Below are 15,176 nucleotides of genomic sequence, written 5' to 3' on the forward strand. Positions count from 1 at the left end.
ACTGTATTCCTCTCATTCTCTTGGACGTCATGTGGGCGACGATCTTCCAAGATGAAATCCACCCAAGCTTCTTTCTTTGCTTCCAAGTTTAAGCCACCAACTAACCTCCAAGGGATGCTAGACAAGAGAGCTTCATTCTCTTCTTCTTCTCCTTCAAGCAACCGGCCACCAAAAGATCACCAAATTTGATTCCGCCGGCCTCCAAGTGTAAAATACCAGAAAAATAGGCAAATATTAATAAGGGAATTTTCCGGAATTTTTAGAAATTTTTCGGGAATTTTTCGGAGTTCGTACGGATGAGTTAACGGGGATCAAGATGGGGCCCGGAAAAGCCTGTTTAGGCTACCCAGTTTTAGTAAGGAAAAGTTTTATTTTTCTTTTCCTTTTTACTTTTCTTTTTCTTTATATTTTTCTTTATTTTCCTTAATCCCTCCGTTTCTCTCCCTCGTGCAACCGAGCCCATCCCGACGCCGCATTCCTTCTTCCTCCCTGCCCTCTCCTTCTCCTCCTCTCCTCTGCCGCCCCAGCCGACGCCGAGCGTCGGCCACAAGGGCTCTCTGTGCCCTAGCGTCGGCTGCCGCCGCCGCATCATGCCCTACTCGCCGGCGCCTCTCCTCACTGCCGCCCGACGCCTTCCTCTTCCATGCCCTAGCGCCGGTGCCGCCACCACAGTCGACGCCGAGGACTTCTTCTCTTCTCCTCTCCCTGCTCTAATCGGCGCCGCAACATCCGCCGCCGAGGCCTTAATTCCTCTGCTGCCGAAGCCCTAGCCGCCGGCGACGCACCGAGCTTCTTTCTTCCTCTCCTCCACTGTGTTTCTGCTGACCTTGGAGGCGCCATCTTCCCGGAGAGCTGTGCCCTAGCCTTTGCACAGTGCCACTGCCGCGGCATCTTCTGCCGTAGTTTCCGGCCGATTTCCCCACTCACTGGAGTAGGCTACGGTTTCCAATCAGTGACACTCTTCACCAGAGAGTAACCTGCCAATGTGGTTAGGAGTATTTGAGTGGAGATTTTGACCCCCACCTTGCTGCAATCACTGGATCCGGCAGTAACTTTAGCCACAAACCTTGATCCAGCAGTATTAGGGTAAGGAATTTGGTGATTTAATATTTATGTGAGTGAAGGATAAATTGACACATAATTAATTGATAATTATTTGATCATTAGGTTTGTTGGCAGCGACCCTTTGATTTACAGCAGCAATTAATCTTTGCTAGCAGTAGAGTTTTGTTTTCCGGCAGCAGCTTGGTCTAGCAGCGGTTGATTTGAGGTAAGGTTTATGGTTTCGATCTTTGTGTTAGATTATTGCTAGTTGTGTTAGCAATAATTATTGATTTAGGTTTATAAGTTGTATAACGGTGTAATTGGGGTTAATGTAACTAACCCTAACTGGTCAGTGGATTAGGAATTAGTTTAGCTATTTGTTTAAAATTGAATTAGCTAAATTGTGCGATTTAACACAGGACTTTGACGCGAGATGAGTATCTCGGAGTCAGATCGGACCTTTCTATTTTCGGAGGCGGGTACTTTTGACTTATGTCATTTGATATGCTTAGTAATTAAATTAACATGTTGCATTAATTGTGTTTCTTATCTGTTTCGGTTAATCACTACCCAAATCTTACATGCTTGATTGATTGATTGGTTTTGCATCTCAGGTATATTTTACCTGTTTGTACATGCTTATAGGGGTAGTGATATGCCATGCTTGACCATGTTCAGGACCTAGGTTTTTATACCTTCTGTGTACCTTTGATTCGATATGATTCGTTGACCTAGGGTGCACTTTTCTATATATATGGATTAGGTCAGGATGTTTATATGGTTATTGTCATGCATCATTTGCATGATTGCATGCTGTGCGATAGTCCGCTCCATTATTGTTGAGCACATCGCCAGTTACATGGATCTGCACACACCACCACTCATGGGTTAGTGGTCGATTCAGGCTGAGTGTGTTGCAGCAGGGACTCTGTTAGGCACCGTTGGTCCGCTCATGGGTAGTGTGACACAATGTGTTATCCGGCAGGGATTCCTCCCCGTCTTTGAGTACCGGGAGTTGAGAGCATTGCGCTCCCCCATCTATGATTTGGGGTAGGAGGATAGGTGTACTCCGACAGCATCCCGTCCACTCGGTCACTCATCAGGAGTAGTGACGACAGAGTGCACGGTTGTCACAGCCCTACCCACTCGGCCTCACTGGCGTCAGGGGTGACCAGGACGCATCATTGGCATCATATGCATGATGCATTTATTGCTTGTGTTTGTAGTTGCTGCATTTATATGCTGCATATTGTTTGGATACCTATGTTTGACATGCATACAGGATTCTTTATCCCTCGGACTGTTTGACCTTATACTCAGGACCTGGTTAGTACAGTATTCTCCTGTTTATTTCAGATGCATTCTTATCTTTCTTATCAGGAGACTGTACGCATGATTAGTGCTAGGTGTTGTTTCTTTACTTTGCATATCAACTGTACCTGCTGAGTGTTGGACTCACCCCGCCTCCATTGTTGTTATTTTCAGGTTGATGCTGTCAGGAGGGAGTTCCAGTCGCTAGTCCCCACAGCACGTAGTGCTAGTCCTCTGCTGGGTTGAGTTGTTATTTTATTTTAGTTTTTTTTTTCTCTATCAGACTTTGTTTTAGTCTTGTTTTGGATTTTTCATATGGATATTGTATGAAATCCTTTCGTTTGATGGACCTTTGAGTATGATTTGGATTTACTCTACTACATGCCTGCCTGAACGGCAGAAGAGGTAAGAAAAATCGGATTTGGGCTTTACGAGTGTAGTTGAGCAGGGTTGATTTTGAGTCAGAGTATTATTACTGCGTGGTTGTGTCAGCCAGAGGCTGAATATATAAATATAAACTGCGTGGTGATTGATTTTTATTACTGTTATTATTCCAGCCGCCTGTGGCTGAGTATTTAGTGCTTGTAGAAAATTTTGATTGTCCGCCGTACAGGGGAGATGCTGCCGGAATTTTCTCGGACAGGGACTCTTCTGGGGGCGTGACAATTTAGTGGTATCAGAGCACAGTTTTACGATCTTTTGTTTCGTATTTTGGATTTTCGGGATTTATCTGATACCAATTTATTTGATATCAGAGCGGGTTATGATACCTGCTTATGGTGTTCTGGAGATTTATCAGATACCTGTTGTTGGTATTCTGGATATTTGGGTTAGCCAGGTTTGCGAGTCAAACTAGGCATTATCGGATTTTCGATATGGTTATGTTTCGGATTTCCGTTTCGGATTTGTGATTTTCTCGTTTGAAATTTTGAGGTCAAATTGGGAACTGGACAGCGACGGAACAGAAAATAGGTATGTTGTTATTTTATGTTGGTTATATTGGTATTGATATCCGTAATTTAATTTAATGGATATGAGACGATCTACTCAGATTCTGCGAGACGCGTGGACGACCACGCGAGGACCACGGATCTCCGGATATGCGGAGATGCCCATCGTTAGTGAGCACCGTGATGACTCAGGATGCAGCGGGAGCATCGGGCTCTCAAATCCCGATAGCTCCTGTAGAGATACCTACTTTGGCCACACCGACGGTATCCACGCCTACCCTGTTTACAGTACCATCAGGAGTACCATTGGTGTACCCGACATTTGCTCCAGCGCAGCCTACGACGTATTCAGTGCCACCACCACTTGGACCTACAGTGTACCCGACACCAGTGGCACCTGTACCCCCAGTGCCTACAGTAGCAACAGCTGCACCATATCCGGTACCTTTTCCTACCGTACCTCCAGTTGCCACCATTTTTGTTCCCCAGGCAGTACCACAGACGGCCTATGCTCCGGTATATACAGCAGTACCGGGAGTTCCTCCTCGGGTTTATTCCGCGGTACCACCTGTAGTATCAGCTCCAGTGTTTCCACCAATTCCTGCAGCCGTCCCGACACAGCTCACTGATATTGTCGCTGCACGAGCTAGGATTCCAGCACTGGCCGAGTCGATGAAGACTCGTTTCACTCTTTTCCGCGGAGATCTTGATCCGAGTATGGCTCTGTCATGGATAGAGACTATGGAGCAGACTTTCTTCTATATGGCTTGCTCCGAGTGGGAGAAAGCAGAGCTGGCTGCTTACCATTTACGGGATGAAGCTAATGCCTGGTGGGTTACTCAGCGTTCTATTATTGGTGAGCGCAACGTCACATGGACCAGGTTCAGAGAGGCTTTTGAGAGCCGTTTCTTTCCACTGTCCTATCAGATGTCTCGCCGACAGGATTTTATGAGTTTGAGGCAGAATAATCGCTCAGTGACCGAGTATAATACTGAATTCCTCCGGTTGGCTCAGTTTTGTCCAGAGTTAGTTGCGGAGGACAGAACTCGCATGATGCAGTTTATACAGGGATTGGATGGTTATCTGCATGTACAGCTGGCCGGATTAGGGATTTCATCTTACTCTGATGCATTGAATCGAGCTTTCATGATAGAGTTAGCTCGGCAGACAGCATATCCGGACAGGAAAAGAAAGCATACGGGTCAGACATCTGGGCAGGTCCAGCAGACACAGGCGACAGGACAGCCTCAGAGTAGTCACAGACGGTCAGGTCAGGGTACTTCTGGGGCGTCTCGTAGGCCTCAGAAATCAGGGCGGTCTTCTTCAGGACGTTCCCGGTTTTCTCAGCAGAACCGGCAACCACCTTCCGGTGATACTCATTGTTTCAGATGTGGATCCAGAGATCACCTCACCTCAGCTTGCTCTCTGGGACAGCCAGTTTGCTTTTATTGCAAACTGCCTGGACACCAGAGCCGAGATTGTCAGCTGAAGGCTCAGCACACGGCTTCCGGAGGGTCAGGTCAGAGGGGACAGTCTAGTCAGTCAGGGGCATATCGAGGAGGGCAGAAAGCCCAATCTTCACAGCGTCAGCAGGGAGTAGCTCCCTCCGCAGCAGCATTTGGCATGCTTGGACAGGAGTACTCCAGTGCTTCTGTAGCACCCCAGAGTTTTGCTCCAGGACCTTATTATCCGACTCAGGGGCAGTATCAGACTCAGTTCCAGCCAGCTGCACAGTATCAGTCACCATCCTCTCAGTCTTATCTGGCACATCCAGCCGCAGCAGCCGCTGGCAGCATTACCACCTCCTCCTCCGCCAGAGACTGGTCGTGTTCATGCTATTACCAGAGAGGACGCTCAGCGGGCCGACGGATCCGTTTTCCGCGGTACGATTTCCATTTATGCATTTACTGCTGATATTTTGATTGATACTGGTAGTTCGCACTCTTTTATATCCCGTACCTTTATGCGGGAGATTGGTAGATTACCTACTGTTAGGTTGCGGCGATTGACTGTCTCCCTACCGTCTGGTGATACTTTAGACGTCACCCAGGAGATCAGAGGTTGCCCGTTAGACTTTGGCAACATGATACTTACGGTAGATCTTCTAGTATTGGAGATGGTCGAGTTTGATGTCATTCTTGGCATGGATTGGCTGTCAGTGTATCATGCTACCGTTGATTGCCAGACGAGGGTGGTCACCTTCCGGCCTCCGAACCAACCCTCGTGGAGTTTCACTGGCATCAGAGACGACGGCATCTCGATTATTTCGGCGATTCAGGCGCAGAAGCTGCTGTCTCACGGCTGTCATGGTTTTCTGTTGTCGTTGATCAGTACTGAGGACAGTAGTAGTTCGCAGCTCTCCGACGTTCCTGTTGTCCGGGAATACCCAGATGTATTTCCGGAGGAGCTGCCAGGTTTGCCTCCTAGAAGGCCAGTGGAGTTCGCTATTGAGCTGATTCCAAGAACTGCGCCGACATCGAAAGCTCCGTATCGTATGGCACCAAAAGAGTTGAACGAGCTGAAGGTTCAACTCCAGGAGCTTTTAGACAGAGGATTTATTCGCCCTAGTGTTTCACCATGGGGTTCTCCAGTTCTGTTTGTCAAGAAAAATGATGGTACCATGAGGTTATGTATTGACTACAGGCAGCTGAATTCAGTGACTGTCAGAAATAAATATCCATTACCACGGATTGAGGATTTGTTTGATCAGCTCAGAGGTACATCAGTATATTCTAAGATTGATCTGCGATCCGGATATCATCAGCTGAGAGTCAGAGACGCAGATATTCAGAAGACAGCTTTCCGTACCAGATACGGTCATTATGAGTTTTTGGTAATGCCATTTGGGCTTACCAATGCTCCAGCGGTGTTTATGGACTTGATGAACCGCATCTTTCTAGAGTATCTGGATCAGTTTGTTATCATTTTCATTGATGACATATTGGTCTACTCTCGTTCCGAGGAGCATGCACAGCATCTTCGCACAGTCTTAGAGATTCTTCGACGACATCAGCTGTACGCGAAGTTCAGCAAGTGTGCATTCTGGCTATCCTCAGTTGGGTTTCTGGGACACGTGGTTTCTAGCAGAGGTATTTCAGTTGATCCTCAGAAGATCGAGGCTATCACCGGTTGGGAGCAGCCGAAGTCAGTTCAGGAGATCCGTAGTTTTCTGGGATTGGCCGGATATTACCGATGTTTTGTCGAGGGATTCTCGCGTATTGCTATGCCGCTGACACGTCTTACCCGGAAAGGCGTGAAGTTCATATGGTCCGATGATTGCGAGACCAGCTTCCAGGAGCTGAAGCGGAGATTAGTGTCGGCTCCAGTTTTGATTTTACCTTCTGGAGAGGATGGATTTGTACTTTACACCGACGCGTCTCTACAGGGTTTGGGCGCTGTTCTGATGCAGCACGGCCGAGTAGTCTCTTATGCTTCTCGTCAGCTGAAGGAGCATGAGAAGAACTACCCAGTTCATGATTTGGAGTTAGCCGCCATCATATTTGCTTTGAAGCTATGACGACATCATTTATACGGTGTCACATTTGAGATTCTCACTGATCATAAGAGTCTCAAATATATTTTTACTCAAAAGGAGCTTAATCTCCGACAGAGGAGATGGATGGAGTTCCTGAAGGACTACGATTGTATCATTAGCTACCACCCGGGGAAAGCTAATGTGGTTGCAGATGCACTCAGCAGGAAGTCCAGAGGGACTGTGGCTTGCCTCCGGATTTCGGTTACGGATTTGATTCAGAGTTTCTCGGAGTTAGATCTTGAGGAGCAGGGATCTACAGAGCAGGGTATTCTTGTTACCATGGTTGCTCAGTCGTCGATCAGGACGAAGATCCGAGAGGCCCAGGCTAGTGATCAGCATATGCAGTTCATTGGCAGTCAGATAGCTTCCGGTCAGCAGGCTGAGTTTACACGAGACGAGGAGGGTGTTATATACTTTCGAGATAGATTATGTGTACCCCAGTCTCATCCGGTCCAACAGGAGCTACTTCAGGAGGCTCACCGTTCTCGATTTGCGATCCATCCAGGTGGGACTCGTATGTATCGAGACTTGAGACGTTCCTACTGGTGGAACGGCATGAAGAAAGACATCGCGGATTTTGTAGCTAGATGTCTTGTCTGTCAGCAGGTGAAGGCTGAGCACCAGAGACCTGCAGGGTTACTTCAGCGGATTCCTATTCCCGAGTGGAAGTGGGATCACATTACCATGGACTTTGTGGTAGGTTTGCCGAGGACACGACGAGGCCATGACGCGATTTGGGTAATCGTTGATCGATTAACCAAATCTGCGCATTTCTTAGCGATTCAGAGGACTGATTCCCTGGATCGATTAGCAGATTTGTATTGTCGAGAGATTATCAGGCTACATGGTGTTCCATTGAGTATCATTTCGGATAGAGATCCACGGTTTACGTCTCGTTTCTGGCAGAGTCTGCAGCAGACCTTGGGCATACAGCTCCGTTTCAGTACAGCTTTCCATCCACAGACAGATGGACAGTCAGAGCGGACCATTCAGACTTTAGAGGACCTGCTGAGGTCATGTGTTATGGATTTCGGAGGCAGTTGGGAGGACCATCTGCCGTTGGTAGAGTTTGCCTACAACAATAGCTTCCATTCGGCTATCCAGATGGCACCGTTTGAGGCGTTGTATGGTAGACCTTGTCGGACACCCGTCCTTTGGGATGAGGTTGGAGAGGCTCAGTTGTTGGGACCTCATAGAGTTCAGCAGGATGCAGAGTTGGTCCGTACTATCAGACGGAGGATGTCAGAGGCGCAGGACCGCCAGAAGAGTTATGCTGATCGGAGACGCAGACCACTAGAGTTCTCTGTTGGCGACCATGTATTTCTACGAGTTTCACCCACGAAAGGGGTGAAGAGATTTGGCCTCAGAGGTAAGCTAGCTCCGCGGTACATTGGTCCCTTCGAGATCTTGGAGAGGATCGGAGCAGTAGCTTACCGACTGGCACTACCACCGTCCACGATGTATTTCATGTATCCATGCTGAGGAGATATGTACCCGATCCGACGCATGTGCTGGCAGATATCCCAGTTCCAGTTCAGCCTGACATTACGTATGAGGAGGTTCCGGTACGGATTCTCGACCGGAAAGAGCGTCAGTTGCGGAACAAGACTATCCGGCTGGTTAAAGTCGGATGGCAGCATCATTCGGACGAGGAGGCTACTTGGGAGCTTGAGGACACTATCCGAGCTCGATATCCCCATCTTTTCACTTGAGGTATGTGATTTAGTTTACCGTTCAGCATTTATACTCTATATCTGTTGTTAGTATTTGCTGATGGTAGATAACGAAATTTGGGGACCAAATTTTTATAAGTGGGGGAGAATGTAAAATACCGGAAAAATAGGCAAATATTAATAAGGGAATTTTCTGAAATTTTTAGAAATTTTTCGGGAATTTTTCGGAGTTCGTACGGATGAGTTAACGGGGATCAAGATGGGGCTCGGAAAAGCCTGTTTAGGCTACCCAGTTTTAGTAAGGAAAAGTTTTATTTTTCTTTTCCTTTTTACTTTTCTTTTTCTTTATATTTTTCTTTATTTTCCTTAATCCCTCCGTTTCTCTCCCTCGTGCAACCGAGCCCATCCCGACGCCGCATTCCTTCTTCCTCCCTGCCCTAACCGCCGGCCGGCGGTTCCTCCTCTCCGAGAGCACAAAAACGCCGGCCACTTCTTCTCCTTCTCCTCCTCTCCTCTGCCGCCCCAGCCGACGCCGAGCGTCGGCCACAAGGGCTCTCTGTGCCCTAGCGTCGGCCGCCGCCGCCGCATCTTGCCCTACTCGCCGGCGCCTCTCCTCACTGCCGCCCGACGCCTTCCTCTTCCATGCCCTAGCGCCGGTGCCGCCACCACAGTCGACGCCGAGGACTTCTTCTCTTCTCCTCTCCCTGCTCTAATCGGCGCCGCAACATCCGCCGCCGAGGCCTTAATTCCTCTGCTGCCGAAGCCCTAGCTTCTTTGCTCTCCTCCACTGTGTTTCTGCTGACCTTGGAGGCGCCATCTTCCCGGAGAGCTGTGCCCTAGCCTTTGCACAGTGCCACTGCCGCGGCATCTTCTGCCGTAGTTTCCGGTCGATTTCCCCACTCACTGGAGTAGGCTACAGTTTCCAATCAGTGACACTCTTCACCAGAGAGTAACCTGCCAATGTGGTTAGGAGTATTTGAGTGGAGATTTTGACCCCCACCTTGCTGCAATCACTGGATCCGGCAGTAACTTTAGCCACAAACCTTGATCCAGCAGTATTAGGGTAAGGAATTTGGTGATTTAATATTTATGTGAGTGAAGGATAAATTGACACATAATTAATTGATAATTATTTGATCATTAGGTTTGTTGGCAGCGACCCTTTGATTTACAGCAGCAATTAATCTTTGCTAGCAGTAGAGTTTTGTTTTCCGGCAGCAGCTTGGTCTAGCAGCGGTTGATTTGAGGTAAGGTTTATGGTTTCGATCTTTGTGTTAGATTATTGCTAGTTGTGTTAGCAATAATTATTGATTTAGGTTTATAAGTTGTATAACGGTGTAATTGGGGTTAATGTAACTAACCCTAACTGGTCAGTGGATTAGGAATTAGTTTAGCTATTTGTTTAAAATTGAATTAGCTAAACTGTGCGATTTAACACAGGACTTTGACGCGAGACGAGTATCTCGGAGTCAGATCGGACCTTTCTATTTTCGGAGGCGGGTACTTTTGACTTATGTCATTTGATATGCTTAGTAATTAAATTAACATGTTGCATTAATTGTGTTTCTTATCTGTTTCGGTTAATCACTACCCAAATCTTACATGCTTGATTGATTGATTGGTTTTGCATCTCAGGTATATTTTACCTGTTTGTACATGCTTATAGGGGTAGTGATATGCCATGCTTGACCATGTTCAGGACCTAGGTTTTTATACCTTCTGTGTACCTTTGATTCGATATGATTCGTTGACCTAGGGTGCACTTTTCTATATATATGGATTAGGTCAGGATGTTTATATGGTTATTGCCATGCATCATTTGCATGATTGCATGCTGTGCGATAGTCCGCTCCATTATTGTTGAGCACATCGCCAGTTACATGGATCTGCACACACCACCACTCATGGGTTAGTGGTCGATTCAGGCAGAGTGTGTTGCAGCAGGGACTCTGTTAGGCACCGTTAGTCCGCTCATGGGTAGTATGACACAACGTGTTATCCGGCAGGGATTCCTCCCCGTCATCGTGTACCGGGAGATGAGAGCATCGCGCTCCCCCATTTATGATTTGGGGTAGGAGGATAGGTGTACTCCGACAAGATCCTGTCCACCGGTCACTCATCGGGAGTAGTGACGACAGAGTGCACGGTTGTCACCCTACCCACTCGGCCTCACTTTTGTATGAGATGATCGTCAGGGGTGACCAGGACGCATCATTGGCATCATATGCATGATGCATTTATTGCTTGTTTTTGTGGTTGCTGCATTTATATGCTGCATATTGTTTGGATACCTATGTTTGACATGCATACAGGATTCCTTATCCCTCGGACTGCTTGACCTTATACTCAGGACCTGGTTAGTACAGTATTCTCCTGTTTATTTCAGATGCATTCTTATCTTTCTTATCAGGAGACTGTACGCATGATTAGTGCTAGGTGTTGTTTCTTTACTTTGCATATCAACTGTACCTGCTGAGTGTTGGACTCACCCCGCCTCCATTGTTGTTATTTTCAGGTTGATGCTATCAGGAGGGAGTTCCAGTCGCTAGTCCCCACAGCACGTAGTGCTAGTCCTCTGCTGGGTTGAGTTGTTATTTTATTTTAGTTTTTTTTTTCTCTATCAGACTTTGTTTTAGTCTTATTTTGGATTTTTCATATGGATATTGTATGAAATCCTTTCGTTTGATGGACCTTTGAGTATGATTTGGATTTACTCTACTACATGCCTGCCTGAACGGCAGAAGAGGTAAGAAAAATCGGATTTGGGCTTTACGAGTGTAGTTGAGCAGGGTTGATTTCGAGTCAGAGTATTATTACTGCGTGGTTGTGTCAGCCAGAGGCTGAATATATAAATATAAACTGCGTGGTGATTGATTTTTATTACTGTTATTATTCCAGCCGCCTGTGGCTGAGTATTTAGTGCTTGTAGAAAATTTTGATTGTCCGCCGTACAGGGGAGATGCTGCCGGAATTTTCTCGGACAGGGACTCTTTTGGGGGCGTGACACCAAGGAAGAAAACAAAAGGAGAAGAGAAAAGGAAGAGGGCCGACCACCAATGGATTGGAAGAGAAGAATAGAAGATGTGTTATCTCATGAGGCACCCCCTCCATCTCTTTTATAATCCTTGGTCTTGACAAAAAAGGAAAGTTTTAAACAGAATTAAAACTTCCTATTTTCCTTGCTAATGACTAAAAAGGAAAGTTTTAAAACAAAAAAAAAATTAAAACTTCCTTTTAATGCTTGTCATGGCCGACCCTACACATGTGCTCCAAACAAGGAAAGTTTTAAACATAAAATTAAAACTTCTTTATTTATTTTCGGTAAGAAATTTTTAATAAAAAATTTCACTTTTAAATCCCTTGTTGGTTATAAAAGAAAAATTTTATAAATTAAAATCTCTCTTTTAAAAACATGTGAATGATTACAAAAATGAAAGTTTTATCAAAAATTAAAATATTTCTTTTAACTATAAATAAGGAAAGATATCAAACCTCTCTCTTAATCTTTTGTAGAAAGCTATAAAAGGAAAGATTTTAAAATTTAAAAACTCTCTTTTAAAACCATGGCTTCCATAAAAAGAAAGATTTTAAAATTTAAAATACCCTTTTAATTTTTATGTGGCCGACCACCTAGCTTGGGCTCCAAGCTTGGCCGGCCACAACTTGGCTCCAGTCTTTGGCTTGGCCAGCCCTAGCTTGGGCTCCAAGCTTGGCTTGGTCGACCACATCAAGATGGGTAAGAAGCTGAGCTTTAAGTGGATATAAGGCTTTATAAATAAGAGGCTACAACAGGGACCGAGAGGAAGAATTGGTTTTGGTCCCCCGATGAGCTTGAGCTTCCCGTGTTCGCCCCGAACACCCAACTCAAGTTCATCAATAATAACTCATACCACTAAAGAGTTATTATTGCACTACCGCACCAATCTCATATTACAATATGAGCTCCTTCTTATCATGAGTGCATTAGTCTCCCTATGTTTAAGATATCGAATGCCCACTAATTAAATGAGTTACTGACAACTCACTTAATTAATATCTAGCTCCAAGAGTAGTACCACTCAACCTTATTGTCATGTCGAACTAAGTCCACCTGCAGGGTTTACATGACAATCCTTATGAGCTCCTCAAGGGGACATCACCAACCTAGATTACTAGGACACAGTTTCATTCTATAATCAATAACACACCATATAAATAATATCACTTCCCAACTTATCGGGCCTATTGATTTAACGAACTAAATCACCCTTTGATAAATTAAAGAAATAAATATTAAGTATATGTGCTTATTATTGTATTATGATTAAGAGCATATACTTCTATAATAACAGAGGTTTTGTTCTTTTATGTAGTCAATATAAAAAGAAACTACCTCAAATGGTCCTGCTTAATACATTCATAGTGTACTAGTGTAATTTTATAGTCAAGATAAACTAATACCAAATTACACTACAACCACTCCAATGGTTTGTCTCATTCCATCTTGGTTGTGAGCTACTATTTATAATTTATAAGGAACTGATAACATGATCTTCTGTGTGGCACCACACCCCATGTTATCTACAATATAAATTAAATGGACAACTATACTTAATATAAATGTAGACATTTGACTAATGTGATTTTTATTTCAAAATAAATGTTTATACAAAAAGCTAGACTTTTAATATACATTCTAACATATAATTCCCTAATTGAAAATATAGATTGGGTGAGATGACTAAGGATTTAATTAAAATTCCAAATAAAATAAAATAAAATAAATTTAAAAATTAAAATTAAATTTAAATTTAAAATTATAAACTTAAAATTTAACACTTACAATTAAAAATTAAAATCAAACTTAAAATTAAACTTAAATTTAAAAACTTAAAATTAAACTTAAAAACATGATATAAAAAAAGGCGCTAACCGAAGGCACCTCCGAGACCATAGGAGGCGCCCTCGGAAAGGCAGGAAAAATCTTGCCCTAACTGACCGAAGGCGTCTTCGGTCGGTTGAAGGCGTCTTTTGATGTGCCGAAAGGATGCCCATATATCTCCACAATGACATGATATTATCCACATTGAGCCTAAACCCTCATGACTTTGCTCTTGGGCTCTCCCCAAAAGGTTTTATGCGAATTGAGATATCCTATATCCTTTTAACCCCATGATCTTTCCCAAATGTTTCTAATGTGGGAATTTGATTGAACCTCAACAATCCTCCCCTCAAACGAAGGACCACAATTACTCTCATAGTCCGGCCTCCCCTTGAGTATCTACATCCAGTCACTTTTGACCTACTCCGGGCCTCCCTGCAAGCATCCGATTACCCTGACCTACTCACCTCTCCATAAGTATCTGGTCACCCTGACCTGCTCTAGGTCTCTCCATGAGTATCCGGTCATCCTGGCCTGCTTCGGGCCTCCCCATGAGCATCCGGTCACCCTGACTTACTCCAAGCCTTCCCACGAGCATCCAGTCACTCATGACCAGCTCTGAGCCTACCCTCAAATTCATTTAAGGCCACCCCACATTGCATCTAGTCTGGACCATAGCTCCGATACCATTTGTTGTGTCCAAAGGATGTCCACATATCTCCATAATGGTATGATATTATCCACTTTGGGCCTAAACCCTCATGACTTTACTCTTGAGCTCTCCCCAAAAGGTCTCATGCGAATGGAGATATCCTACATCCTTTTAACCTCATGACTTTTTCCAAATCTTTCCAATGTGGGACTTTGATTGAACCCCAACACCTTCCGCAACACATGGAAGATGCCTTCCATCAGGATTGAAGGTGCCTTCGACCAAACCTTTTCCAATGAACAGAGTGATGCTTTGTTCGGGAATTCAGACACAACAAGGCACCTTCCAGCAGTTCTCTCCTATGATTTTTCATCTCCAAAGCTCAAAAATACCTCCTAGGTATACCCTAATCCAATCTATCTAGTTAATATTTGGTTACGTATGAATTTTCTTTGTCAATCTGTGCTTATATGTTGTTAGAAAATGATGGCATATTACCCCTAGCCCTAGTAATGCCCCATCTAATGATGCTAGGTTTCCCTTTGAGTAGCTTAGATTAGATTTTCTAAAGCATACATATGTTGCATTAAAATCTAGATATCTAAGTAGGACTTTCTTTACCCAGTATTGCGCTCTTATTATAGAGATTATAGATTACTACTAGTTGGATAGACTAGTTTACTGTAGTCATGCTATAAATCTAGACTTATGTGCATAGTTTTACAACAATCTTGTTAAGATTGATGACCTAACTTACTCTACTAGAGTTGGTGCGCAGGACTTACACTTCTCTCCCACTCTATTATATGATAGCCTAGGACTTAGGAGGTCTGCTTGTCTATTTTTGTGTTACCCTAGTAGGGATTTGTCATTTGGTGAACCCTACTTACATAGTACATTAGATACTATCTACATGTATTTCTTTGGGGAGGAGAGATTACCTACAGTCGCTGACTTTATTTCACTCTCACTCAAGGTATAGGACTATATTTTATATCGAGTTCTGACCACTTGTATTTTGCTAATCACATCTTGCGACGTTGCAATGATGCGACCATCTCATTCATTTTTCTGTATACACTATGCCTGCGTCTTGACATCAACATTGCATTACACATATTCCATAATGTCATTCATGCATCCAGTCTCG

At 44.6% G+C, this 15,176-nt stretch overlaps 2 long non-coding RNA genes and 1 pseudogene across 2 annotated transcripts; all 3 read left to right on the top strand.

Annotated features, from left to right (window-relative positions):
* Positions 1-597: 597 nt before the first annotated feature.
* On the top strand, positions 598-1,478 carry LOC122053691. Its single transcript, XR_006132308.1, has 3 exons — positions 598-1,086; positions 1,180-1,270; positions 1,464-1,478. It is a non-coding gene; the product is annotated as an uncharacterized LOC122053691 (long non-coding RNA).
* A 3,931-nt stretch (positions 1,479-5,409) lies between these two features.
* LOC122050368 lies at positions 5,410-8,540 on the top strand (annotated as a pseudogene).
* Positions 8,541-9,448: 908 nt separating this feature from the next.
* Positions 9,449-10,010, top strand: LOC122053692. The gene is made up of 3 exons (XR_006132309.1): positions 9,449-9,576; positions 9,670-9,760; positions 9,954-10,010. It is a non-coding gene; the product is annotated as an uncharacterized LOC122053692 (long non-coding RNA).
* Positions 10,011-15,176: the final 5,166 nt, after the last annotated feature.

This window comes from Zingiber officinale, chromosome 3A, assembly GCF_018446385.1.
Source record: "Zingiber officinale cultivar Zhangliang chromosome 3A, Zo_v1.1, whole genome shotgun sequence".
NCBI classification, from domain to species: Eukaryota; Viridiplantae; Streptophyta; class Magnoliopsida; order Zingiberales; family Zingiberaceae; genus Zingiber; species Zingiber officinale.